The sequence below is a fragment of the Podarcis filfolensis genome (assembly GCF_964270895.1).
Source record: "Podarcis filfolensis genome assembly, chromosome: 7".
NCBI classification, from domain to species: Eukaryota; Metazoa; Chordata; class Lepidosauria; order Squamata; family Lacertidae; genus Podarcis; species Podarcis filfolensis.
This window is the reverse complement of record NC_139603.1, coordinates 23,224,749-23,236,774: the sequence shown is the minus strand read 5'-3', so window position 1 is coordinate 23,236,774 and position 12,026 is coordinate 23,224,749. Positions and strand designations below refer to the sequence as shown.

Here is a 12,026-nt window from a genome sequence, read left to right as displayed (position 1 = left end):
CTGAGATTAGACATCAGAGGCTTTCAGCTTTCAGCTTTCATTTCTCTGGTTCTATGCAGACATACAGCAAAAGTACTATCTGGGTCTTCATCCCAGAGTGCACGTTATCTTGCTAATCCACATGAAGACCTGGGATAAACTAGTTTGTAAATCAGAGTCTTCCAGGATCCTGGCTAGGATTAAGGGATGGATCCATCGTACACACAACAAGGAAGTAAGTTAATACCGACAAATGTGACCTCGTGCCGTGCTCTCGCCGAAGAAAATCTCCTGTGTCCTTTAAAGGAAGGTTGAACAGATCTTGGCAAATCAATTTTACAGTTCTTGCACACATCCATGGTAATAAGACGATTGTTCCTAGAAAATGAAGGTTTTTATTTATTGTTTGCCTTAGTATAATTATAGTGTATAAGGCTGCAGTCCAATGCTTACTTACCTGAGAGTAAGCCCCATTGAACACAATGGGGTTTACTTCTGAGCAGATATGGGCAGGCAATTGCAGCCTTGATGTGTGAAATGAGAGCATTTTGGAAAATGAAAGTCAGACACGTATTTAAAATGCCGCATGTGGGTATATAAACAGTTTTGTTTCTGTCTGCACAAGTATGCATTGGATATGACTTCGTGAAGTCCCTGTTTATCATCTACAGCTACATAATGACATTTTACTAATGTTATTCTTCCAGGAGAATCATACCACTGCCTATTAAGGCTCGAAGCTGCACTCTTCTATGAAGTCATAAACTGTAGAAGTGCATGTGCGTATTTATATAACGTTAGCATATTATAGGTTAGAGCTTGTGCATTATTTTTTTTTACCTGAATCATTCGAATGGTGAGGGAGCACAAAGAGGGAAAACCTCTTTTATTTTAGTGATTTAGGCTGCAATCTGATACCCATCTATTGGGGAATTAGCTCTATTTAACTTTATGGGGCTATACATTGAGTAGACATCTATAGGACTGTGCCATTATCATGTCTCTTGGTACCAGTTACTGACTGTTGTCTTCAGACCATGTCTGTGAGCTCCAGAAGTACTGGCTGAACCAGGAGTGAGGAACCTACAGCTCTCCATACGTTGTTATACCCGCAGCTTCCAATCTGCCCCAGCAATCATGGCCAATGGTCAGGGATAATGAGAGTGGTAGTCTAATGGCATCCAAAGCAGCTGTATTTCAGTTCTTTTGTTGTTTTGGAAAGTGCAAATTCAGAGCGTTTGCCTTTAAAATTAAGACTAAATCAGATTTCTGTTAAAACAGTTCCATCTCTGTAGCAGCAGAGGACGAAAATCATCCATGGATCAAAACGAAGCAGAAGAAAAAAATCTGGGCAATGAATGACCCCAGAGATATCTCTTGTTGCTCCATGAAGAGTAGGGATTCAAGATGGCAAATGGAGACAGACAATACATCAAAGGGGATTGGACTAGATGACCCTTTGGGTGAGGACCAGTAATTATTACTCCTGTGCCGTCTAAAGCTTTTAACGTGTACCTCTGGTTTAATTCAGAGAAATAAAGTGTGCCTTGAGACTCAGAAGACTGGGAAACGCTGGCTTAGATACGTCATTGCATAAATTCCATATTGACATACAGTATTTGCTTTTACATTCTGAGCTATAGGTTTGTCCCAGATAATTTCCACCTCTGCATAGGTTCATATTGACACAGCAGAGGAATCACATATAATCACTCCATTGTCTCAAAAATCATTGTAGGATGCAATAGCATCCTATTTAGGCTGCAGCATCTGGAAGTGAAACTGTAAACTTCCATGGGACAAATTAGAATGGGGATAATGACAATCACAATAAAACAAAACACATTATATAAGACACGTTTTGGTCTTGTGTCATTGAGCATTACCTTCACTTCACAGATAAAGTGTAGGTAACAGCATCCACTTCCACAAATCACTAATCTTTAAGAAGTGCACATGAAACTCAATATTCTCCCTAACCATCTGGCTGCTGAAATCTCTCTTAATAGCAATGGTGGAATCTGAGCTGTGGCAAGTCTCCATCTCAAATCTGGTGGGACCAAAACTTCAATCTTGCCTCATAAAGGATGCTCCTGTCCATATCTATTACTGTCAGCAAAAGCACTGCAGCAAATAACCTATTTAGTGTCCATCAGGCAAAGGCTGCTTTAAGTGGATAGAGACAGGTGTCTGAAATATGACCAAAGCTTATTATATTAAGAGAAGACTCCAGGCTGAACTAAGTACTATAAATAAAGTGGTCAACCCAGAAGAAGATTGACTTTCATGTTTAGCTTTTGTGCTTTTGTTAGAGTAGGTCAGCATATGGAAGCTCTGGTGGTCTATCCAAGTACTAGCTCACAAAGAACAAAGTCTGTCCTCAAAAGGACTGCCGAGAACATCTGGGTACAGTAACCAAATTTTTGCATATTGTATCAACTTGCCTAAATATGTCCTAGCACAGCATTTGAATTGGACATCATTGGTCTAGCATCTCAGTTTGCTCAGATGATTTCCCCCCCTGCATCGGTACAAATTATTTTTTAAAACCATGGGTTGGAGCTAATGTGAGTCCTATGAGTAGGCCTATTGAAGTTAATGGACCTAAGTTAGTCATGGTAATGAAATCCAATGCATTTACTCTAAGCAGGACAAGCATGGGATACAAACCAATGTTGACACCATGATTCTATTTGCTCTCCATGAGTATCTCATAGCTAGGTGCAACATTATCTCTTCTCCTTAGCTGTGAAGAGAAAAGATGGGATGTACTCATCAAGGGTTACACTGGCAGGCTAGGCATCAGGCAGAGCCCCAAGAATGACCCACAGAGAAAGGACATGAGAGAGAGCCAACTGCAGAAAGAGTTCTTGGCAAAAGTCTATCCACCAGCATGTATTCATTTCACTGGCTCCCAGTATGTTTCCAAGCACAGTTCAAAGAGTTGGTGTTGATCTTTAAAGCCCAACATGGCTTTGGCCCTGTATACCTGAAGGAGAATCTCTATCCCCATTGTTCAGCCTGGACACTGAGATCCAGCTCTGAGTGGCTTCTGGTGGTTCCCTCACTGCAAGAAGTGAAGTTACAGGCCTTCTTGGTAGTGGTGCCCGGCCTGTGGAACGCCCTCCCATCAGAAGTCAAGGAAATAAACAACTATAGTACACAACTTTTAGAAGACATCTGAAGGCAGCCCTGTATCAGAAAGTTTTTATGTTTGATGTTTTATTATGTTTTTATATGTGCTGTAAGCTGCCCAGAATGACTGGGGCAACCCACCCAGATGTGTGGGATATTATTATTATTAGTAGTAGTAGTAGTAGTATTGACAATTGGCAGTATCCAGTTAATTTCAACTCAGAGTAGGCTCAGTGATGTCAATGGACATACTTAACTTAGCTATATTAATTTCAATTAGTATTACTTAGTTGGATACAGCCCAATGGCCACAAGCCTCATGCATCATATGAAGAACTTTTTAGGTGTTGCCCCACACATGATTCCAACCACATGATTAGTGAGGGAAGTGAGGGCATGCTCCTTGGCACTGTCCCCTATGACAGATTTTGTTGTTCTCCACACAGCCTCTTTGTGGGAAGCCTTCTTCACTCATGGAGGCTTCCAGCATGATCTAGAACCCAGGAAGGTCATGGTTCTAAACCATCAAGGACCCTACATAAGTCGAGGAGCTGCTCAAGCAAGGCTCAGCTGCACCAGGAAACCTTTACTCCTTTCTGCCCAGAAAGATCCAACGGCCAGCCTGGGGAAATGTCATTGCAGAGCTGGAAGCTTCTTCACTGAGAACAGCCACCTGCTGTCCAGAGATCCAGAAGCAATGAAACTATGGCAGCAAAGCAGAAGGAGCATCATCCCATTCACACAGGAAACAGTGTGATCCTCCATTTCTTTGCATAAACAGATATGTTTGATTATGTAGATATATTATCTCACTCACTATGTGTTTCCTGATTGGTTTCTATCTCCCTGGAGAGAGAGACAACGAAGGACATTCTGATGCAGGGTTTTGTTGAGGGGTGTATTTTTGGCACCAAATGCCACCCCTCTCAACCAAATGTCAGTATTCTCATTCTCATTCTGCTGTTCCCAAACGTTTCTAAACCATTTCTTTACCTGCATTCCTCCACAGAGCTTCTGATGCAGGAATTTTGCAGAGAAGTCTGACAAATGTGACTTAACTGAGAGGCTGTTTTCAATACTGCTTTGCAGTCAGTGCAATCAATCACTGAAGGGATGAGCCCGTGGCATCTCCTGCTAGGCAGCGCCAGAGTCCCAGGGCCAGACACCGTCCTAATGAAATAAACAATGAGAAACACAGGAAAGTAAAGTGGGCTGAAATTGGTTTCTTCAGCCTTTAATCAGACCTGACTGGCAAAAATGAGTTCTCAGTAAAGGAGTCGAGTCCATGGCTTAATCCCAGATGTGCTCAGGACCTAATACTGCTTTATTGCACATGATCAGTGACATCCTTTAGCAATTGGTGCTGACCAAATGAAACTGATCATGGCAACAGGTAGCTGATATCCAGGCCAAGCAAGAGTTTATGTGAAGAGTGCTTCTCTTTTCAGCTTAAAAGCATTGGCCGTCGTATCTGTCTTGTCCCATCAATCAGTTTCAGGGTTAAACTGCCCATTATATTTAATGTGCAGTATGCTAGTATGTCTCTCTTTCCCATTTGATGTGTGTGGACCACATTTTTTTTTTTATTGAGATCACTGTGCACAGGAATGGGAGGCTATCTTCTTTTCCTTTTTCCTGCCTCGTGATAAGTATCACAGTGTAATTAACAGGAACGTGTGCACCAGATTCAACAGGGTCCTGAGCCAAATCTAGCATATTCAGAGGGGTTGGGGGGTTGGATGAGTTGGGGAAACACAGCCAAGTTCAGTACCAGTCAGGTTGGTGTTAGAATTCCTGCTCCATGATTGCAGTCATGGGATTGTTGTCTATCACATGACGGTATATGTTTTGACTCCACAGAGTCCTGTGATGGAGACAGGATGATTGTGTTACTGTGTTCTGTGAAGTGGGACTATTGTCCTTTGTTCTTTCTCTTTGCTGTCTGATGCTAGAGAGAGGGAGCCATGTTGCAGTGCTCCGTGTGTGATTATATGTAAATAAAGTAGATTAGCCAAAATGCTGAGTTGCTGAGGTCTGTTACTCAAGCTGCAAAGACTCTGTGGATCCCTAAGTGTGCTGATGTCTGTTGGCATCGGTCGCTGTGATGTTCGGGTGGAAGAAAGTTTTTGTAGCTCCTGAACGATCAACCAGGAGGGAGGGAAAATGCCAGTCGGGCATGTGTTCTCTGCCAGGGTCCTACTCGAGTGTAGGATGAGCTCCCTGAGTAATCTGTGGCTGTCAGGTGGTAGGGTGTCAGGCAGGAAGGAGAGGCAGGCATTGGGTGGGAAAACCTTGTGAAAAGAAGCAGGAGTACCCTGACTGCTGAGAGAAGGTAGAAGCCCATCTCCCGAGTCTCCTTTCTGAGAAAGCTGTTCGCAAAGGAGCAGGAGCAGCACCTCTGCTGTCGAGAGTCATTCCTGTGTGGCTCATGGTGCTCCTTTGCAAGTGGCTTCCCTACAGAGAACACTATGGACCAGGCAGGACACTCCTTTGTCCATTTTTATTACTTCAAAATATATATCTATGTATCCATATTATTATTTTATTATTAAAAACTATCTTGATCTGTTGTCTTTGTCCATGGAGTTTTCTTGGCAAGGATACTGGAGTGGCTTGCCGGTTCCTCCTCCAGGTGGATCACGTTTGGTCAAAACTCTCCACTATGACCTGTTCATCTTGTGTGCCCTGCTCGGCGTAGTTCATAGCTTCTCTGAGTTCTTCAAGCCCCTTCGCCACGGCAAGGCAGTAATATCAACAAGTAATATCAAGTAATATCAAGTAATATCACGGAAGAAATATCAACAACCTCAGATATGCAGATGACACAACCTTGATGGCAGAAAGTGAGGAGGAATTAAAGAACCTTTTAATGAGGGTGAAAGAGGAGAGTGCAAAATATGGTCTGAAGCTCAACATCAAAAAAACGAAGATCATGGCCACTGGTCCCATCACCTCCTGGCAAATAGAAGGGGAAGAAATGGAGGCAGTGAGAGATTTTACTTTCTTGGGCTCCATGATCACTGCAGATGGTGACAGCAGCCACGAAATTAAAAGACGCCTGCTTCTTGGGAGAAGGGCAATGACAGGCCTAGACAGCATCTTGAGAAGTAGAGACGTCACCTTGCCAACAAAGGTCCGTATAGTTAAAGCCATGGTTTTCCCAGTAGTGATGTATGGAAGTGAGAGCTGGACCATAAAGAAGGCTGATCGCCGAAGAATTGATGCTTTTGAATTATGGTGCTGGAGAAGACTCTTGAGAGTCCCATGGACTGCAAGAAGATCAAATGCATCCATTCTTAATGAAATCAGCCCTGAGTGCTCACTGGAAGGACAGATCGTGAAGCTGAGGCTCCAGTACTTTGGCCACCTCATGAGAAGAGAAGACTCCCTGGAGAAGACACTGATGCTGGGAAAGATGGAGGGCACAAGGAGAAGGGGGCGACAGAGGATGAGATGGTTGGATAGTGTTTTCGAGGTTACCAGCATGAGTTTGACTAAACTGCGGGAGGTAGTGGAGGACAGAGGTGCCTGGCGTGCTCTGGTCCATGGGGTCACGAAGAGTCGGACACGACTAAACGACTAAACAACAAAAATCTTGATCTGAGAACTGCATCTGAACATTTAGAGATGTGTGAAATTCAATAGGCAGTGACATTCCAGTTGGCACATTCATCCAGAAGGTTTGGGTTAGGTGAGTTTTGCATTGGAATTTGCAAGGATCAGATTCTTCAAGCATCTCTACCTGTTAGCCAGCTCTGTTCTCACTATAAGTTAAAATTGTTTTTTGTTTGTTTTGAAAAGCATTGATTTTAATGGAAACAATCATTCTTCAGATTCTTTTCACCTGAAAATACAAACAGCTTAGCTCCTGTGGTCCTGGCTGCTTTTGAATACGTCTCCTCTCCTGAATGGGAAATACATTATGTGGTTTCTTAGAAAATATAGGCATGGAGGTTCTTCTCTTAATCATTATGTTTTATGGTCTAAATCAGGATTCATTTGTATTTTATCCCCCATGCTCTAGCAATCTATACATTACCCCCCTCCCTTTCTGCCTGGATAGTTGTAATTAGAAAGTGACTTATGAAACTACACCACAAACAACACACCCACCCGCTTTTGCAACCAACACAAGAGTTGAAATGATAATAGCACAGTGTCAAAACAGTAAGATTCCTCTAACAATTACTCCCAATCTCTTCTAATAGATAGTTACAAATTCTGGTCATATTTTAGTTTCAAGGCATGAATAGGAAGCAATTAAACACACACGCACAAAACCAATCGCAGAGTATTTCATTCAAGCCATGTCTTATTCATTCAAAATGAATTTCACCCTTTCTCCTGCATCCTGCTAAGAAGCTACGGTGTGAATCGTCGAAAAGGTGGAATTTAACACGTCAGATTTCCTTTCCAGATATAGCAATCCTGCTAAATGCTCTGCTTCCCTGCAGGGCTTTTGGGTGTGCTTACATCAGACAAGTGTTCAAAGTTATTCTGTCAGGTTATCTGCCACACAGTGTGTTCCATAGGAGAGACTTCCCTCGAGGGAAAACCTGTCTCCTAAAGTAGTTTACAAATTGATCTAACAATTTGGTTTAAAATCACATGCATAATGTGTGGTTTCCTATTTCTTGAAGCCTCTCGTTGTGTTCGGGGCTGGAGAATAATAATGCCATATGACTCAAGAGACGAGCCATAGACAATTCCCCTTCCATGAACTGGGGGTGTGGAAGAAAATCTCTTTAAGGAGCAAACCTATGCACAAGAAGCTGTAAATCGTGCCAGTGTAAAATTACATGAAATTCAAACCCCAATCAGCAGTGGGGCTTCCACTGCTTCTCTGCCTAAACTAGGGTTGCCCTATGTCCGAAATTTCATAGCTGGGATCCCACTGTCGTAAGCAGTGTCCAGATGGAAATCATTGAAATGTCCAGGACGTATGTCAACTCATATCAGAAGTGTAGATTTTGGCAAATTTCGTAAAAAAAAATAGCTGGGGGGAAAAGCTCAAAAAAAGATAAACAACTTTGCCCAAAAAAAGTTCAACAACTTTGTGTCCGGATTTTCAGTTTTTGAAATATGGCAACCCTACCTAAACCTGGCAGAGGAGGAAGAAGCCTATCAAGTAGTGGAATTTGCTGGGTTGCCACATCATGTGACCAAGATGAACAGGCTTAGGATCCAACCTAAGTCCCTTCCAGCTCTGATCCTGTCCCTGCCATGCTCCAAAAATATCCTGGGGGGTGGGTGTGGGTGGGACTTATACCAGCCTCGGTTCAGCCAGCTTCAGCTCAGTTTCATGAAGCTCCACTGACCTGGGATGAGCAAGTTATGCCAGCGTATCTTCAGCTGAGCTGAGGTTGGAGACTTAACACTAGCCGAGCATGGCCCAGCCTGAATCAACTGCCTGAGCCAGTGATCCACTACATTCTAGATTGCTCATCTCCATGGAGCTTGTTATAGGATTACCCCCTTAGCTTGCATTTAAAGTTGAACCTCCCTGATTCAGACTTTCCAAAACAATGCATGAACTGAAACACAGCCCTCTTTCAGAATTTGCATTTCTCCATGTCTTGCAGTGCAGTTCTCTAGCCAAGTCGTGCATACAAAAATGCATATACTGTGGTAAATTCCACATAAAAGTGCATATATTAGCGAAAGTAACATAGGGAAATGCATTACACGGGGAAATTGCTTTGCAAAAAGTGTGTTAGGCAACACTGCAGAGCGGTGCAGGTGGGCCACAGGGGCAGTCACTCCAGGCACGAAATTGTTAGGGGCACAAAATTTCAACAGCCAGTGCTGCCTCAATATGGCTGCATGGTTCCATCACTGGGCTCTGTTGAAAATGACTTCTCCATGCAAACCACAAATTGACCTCTCCCAACAACATAGCAATTCTTGTTTTCTTATCTCTGTGGTACCTCGGGTTACAAACACCTCGGGTTACAAACACTACAGGTTACAGACTCCGCTAACCCGGAAGTAGTACCTCGGGTTAAGAACTTTACCTCAGGATGAGAACAGAAATCACACAGCGGTGGCAGTGGGAGGCCCCATTAGCTAAAGTGGTACCTCAGGTTAAGAATGGTTTCAGGTTAAGAACAGACCTCCAGAACAAATTAAGTTCGTAACCAGAGGTACCACTGTACACACTAAAGTACCAGTGAATTTTCATGAGGACCTTTTGAAAAAAACGAAGAAAAAGGCAGAAATGTAGAGACCTCCACTTTAGATTGGAAGGGATGAGAAATGGAGACCATCTCCAATTTACAGATTGTCCCATCCCTACGATCTCATGATCAAGAGCCATTGTGATTCAGCAGACAGAAAGTTGTGCTGGATGCAGCCCCTGCTGAATTCTCGCTAGCAAATCACTATCTCTCAGCCCAGGTCTCCTTCTGTGAAATGGGAATAACCAAGACTTATGTTGCAGGTTTGTTGTGATCAGAATTAAGGCCATGGATCTATTCATACTTCATTGAATTCCTGTGATTTTCCCACTCCCCTTGAATTAAAGAAACATCTCTCCCCAACTGCTTAGGACCATGCCATTCAAGAATTGCTGCTTATTGCATGTGACCTCAGGCTGAACCTAGTTTTTGAGCTGTTTTATATAATTCTGTACTATCTTCCATTATCCACATGTTCCCATCCTTCCAGATTTTCCTACAACAAAGCGACGGCTGCCAGAAACAATTGTGTTACCTAATAACCAAATCCACTGTCTAAGTACTACTACTTACAACAGTTGCATATTCTACATTTCCTATAGGAAGGCATCACTTCCCCAAGAAATTTAGAACTGCTTCCAAACATCAAAAGAACCAACAAAATCCATGCTGAGGATCTGAGTGTTTCATGATAATATCTAAGATAAAGCTGGGATCACAGGAATCACATTACTGCTCCCTTCTGACTGAAACTGATCAATAAACAATCTGGCTTTCACCTGAAGTGCTAATATAAATAATCTCTGATCTCTAAAAAACTAAAGACCTCAGTAATAATCACTATTCACCTGCTCGCACATATTCACACATCTTGGGTAAAGCCAGTTTCTGCAAAAAGTCACTTTGGTCATGGGGCTAGGACCCAGGTTTCTAGTCTTCGGTGTTTTATGTGTGATGTCCCTATTTTTATTGGAGGGGAGACATCACCTTGCCAACAAAGGTCCATATAGTAAAAGCTATGGTTTTCCCAGTAGTGATGTATGGAAGTGAGAGCTGGACCATAAAAAAAGGCTGATCGCCGAAGAATTGATGCTTTTGAATTATGGTGCTGGAGGAGACTCTTGAGAGTCCCATGGACTGCAAGAAGATCAAACCTCTCCATTCTTAAGGAAATCAGCCCTGAGTGCTCACTGGAAGGACAGATCATGAAGCTGAGGCTCCAATACTTTGGCCACCTCATGAGAAGAGAAGACTCCCTGGAAAAGACCCTGGTGTTGGGAAAGATGGAGGGCACAAGGAGAAGGGGACGACAGAGAACGAGATGGTTGGATAGCGTTCTTGAAGCTACCAGCATGAGTTTGACCAAACTGCGGGAGGCAGTGGAAGACAGAAGGGCCTGGCGTGCTCTGGTCCATGGGGTCATGAAGAGTCGGACATGACTAAATGACTAAACAACAAATGCAGGCAGGCAGGCAGGCATATGTGTAACACAGTCTGATGGTAGTGTAGCAATCTGTGCTTTAGAAGAATTCACAAGCAAGCTTGGACTCTTTGCACTGAAGAAAATCCTAGCTGTGCCACTCCTTCTTTTTTTTTTTAAGCTGAACTTCTATCTGTTTTCAGTATGAATCTAATGAAGCCATTTGTCATTTGACAAGTTTCCTGCTCACTGAGGCTGCAGCGCTCTTTCTTCCTTTAAGTTCCCTGAGCCACAAAGTCCAACATCTGATATTTTCTTCATCTACACTATCAAGCCTTCAATCAGAGAGAGAAAGAGAAAAGGAGGGGGAGAGGGGGAAAGAGAGAGAGAACGAGAAAGAAAGACTTGATAGAAGCTCTACAGCAGAAAAAAAAAAACCCACTGAGCTCATACATCTCCTTGGATGGGTAGGAAGGACAAGGCGATGTAGACACAAAATGTCAGATAATTTTCTTTCTCATTCATTTGGTATAGTTTATGATCTGCGGTTTAGCTCAACATGATCTCCAGGAGTTTCAGGCATGTGGCCTTTCCAAGAATATAAATGTGTAGCTTCAAGGCTCCTGTATCTGCAGCAGTCTTTTTGGGCCACATCCATCAGAAATAAATGTATCCTTCCAGTCCAGGCAACCTCTGGGGGCTCATTAGTGATACAGAGTTCTAATTTTGATCTCATTTGCATCCTCAACCTGATTGCTCATTTTTGCGCAGGCAAACCCATCCAGCAAGAGGTCACCCTACTGCAAATTGGCAAATAGTCCACTATCTCCATTGCCTTAGATTTAAGGCCCTGTCAAAATGCTCTGGGACAATATAAAGAAAGAAAGGGGTCATCTGTCTGTCAACGAGTTCTATGTTTTTGCCTTCCCAGCTGAAACCGCGCAGCATGTTATGGCAGGCCAAACTCACCCAGGGCGAGTGTCTAACCGAAAAGCCTATGTCAGCCTTAAGTGCCATCATTTGCCAGCTGGCTATGTGCTACCAAATGGTGGAGATGAGCAGGCATGCTGTGTATCATGCCAGCAACTGCAGCTCTTCCAGGCCCTGAAGCCCTGTGTCCTTGTTGCTCCTCGCCCTTCTGCTTGCTGCCTTTTCACCACCCTCTTCTATCTAAGGAAGTGAGCAGCGACAAAGAGTGAGGAGATGGAGCAAAGAACAGTGAGATGGCACATTCTCCAACTGTCTTGCCCTCTTGGGTCGAACTGCAGAGAGTACCATGGCTGAGGAGCTGTGACAACAGTGAAGAGGAAGCGGAC

The 12,026-nt window shown here is 43.3% G+C and overlaps 1 long non-coding RNA gene across 1 annotated transcript; it reads right to left on the bottom strand.

Annotated features, from left to right (window-relative positions):
- Positions 1-237: 237 nt before the first annotated feature.
- LOC310767232 lies at positions 238-8,525 on the bottom strand. The gene is made up of 4 exons (XR_014550778.1): positions 8,433-8,525; positions 4,108-4,284; positions 2,650-2,725; positions 238-357 (listed from the first exon to the last, which is right to left on the bottom strand). It is a non-coding gene; the product is annotated as an uncharacterized lncRNA (long non-coding RNA).
- Positions 8,526-12,026: the final 3,501 nt, after the last annotated feature.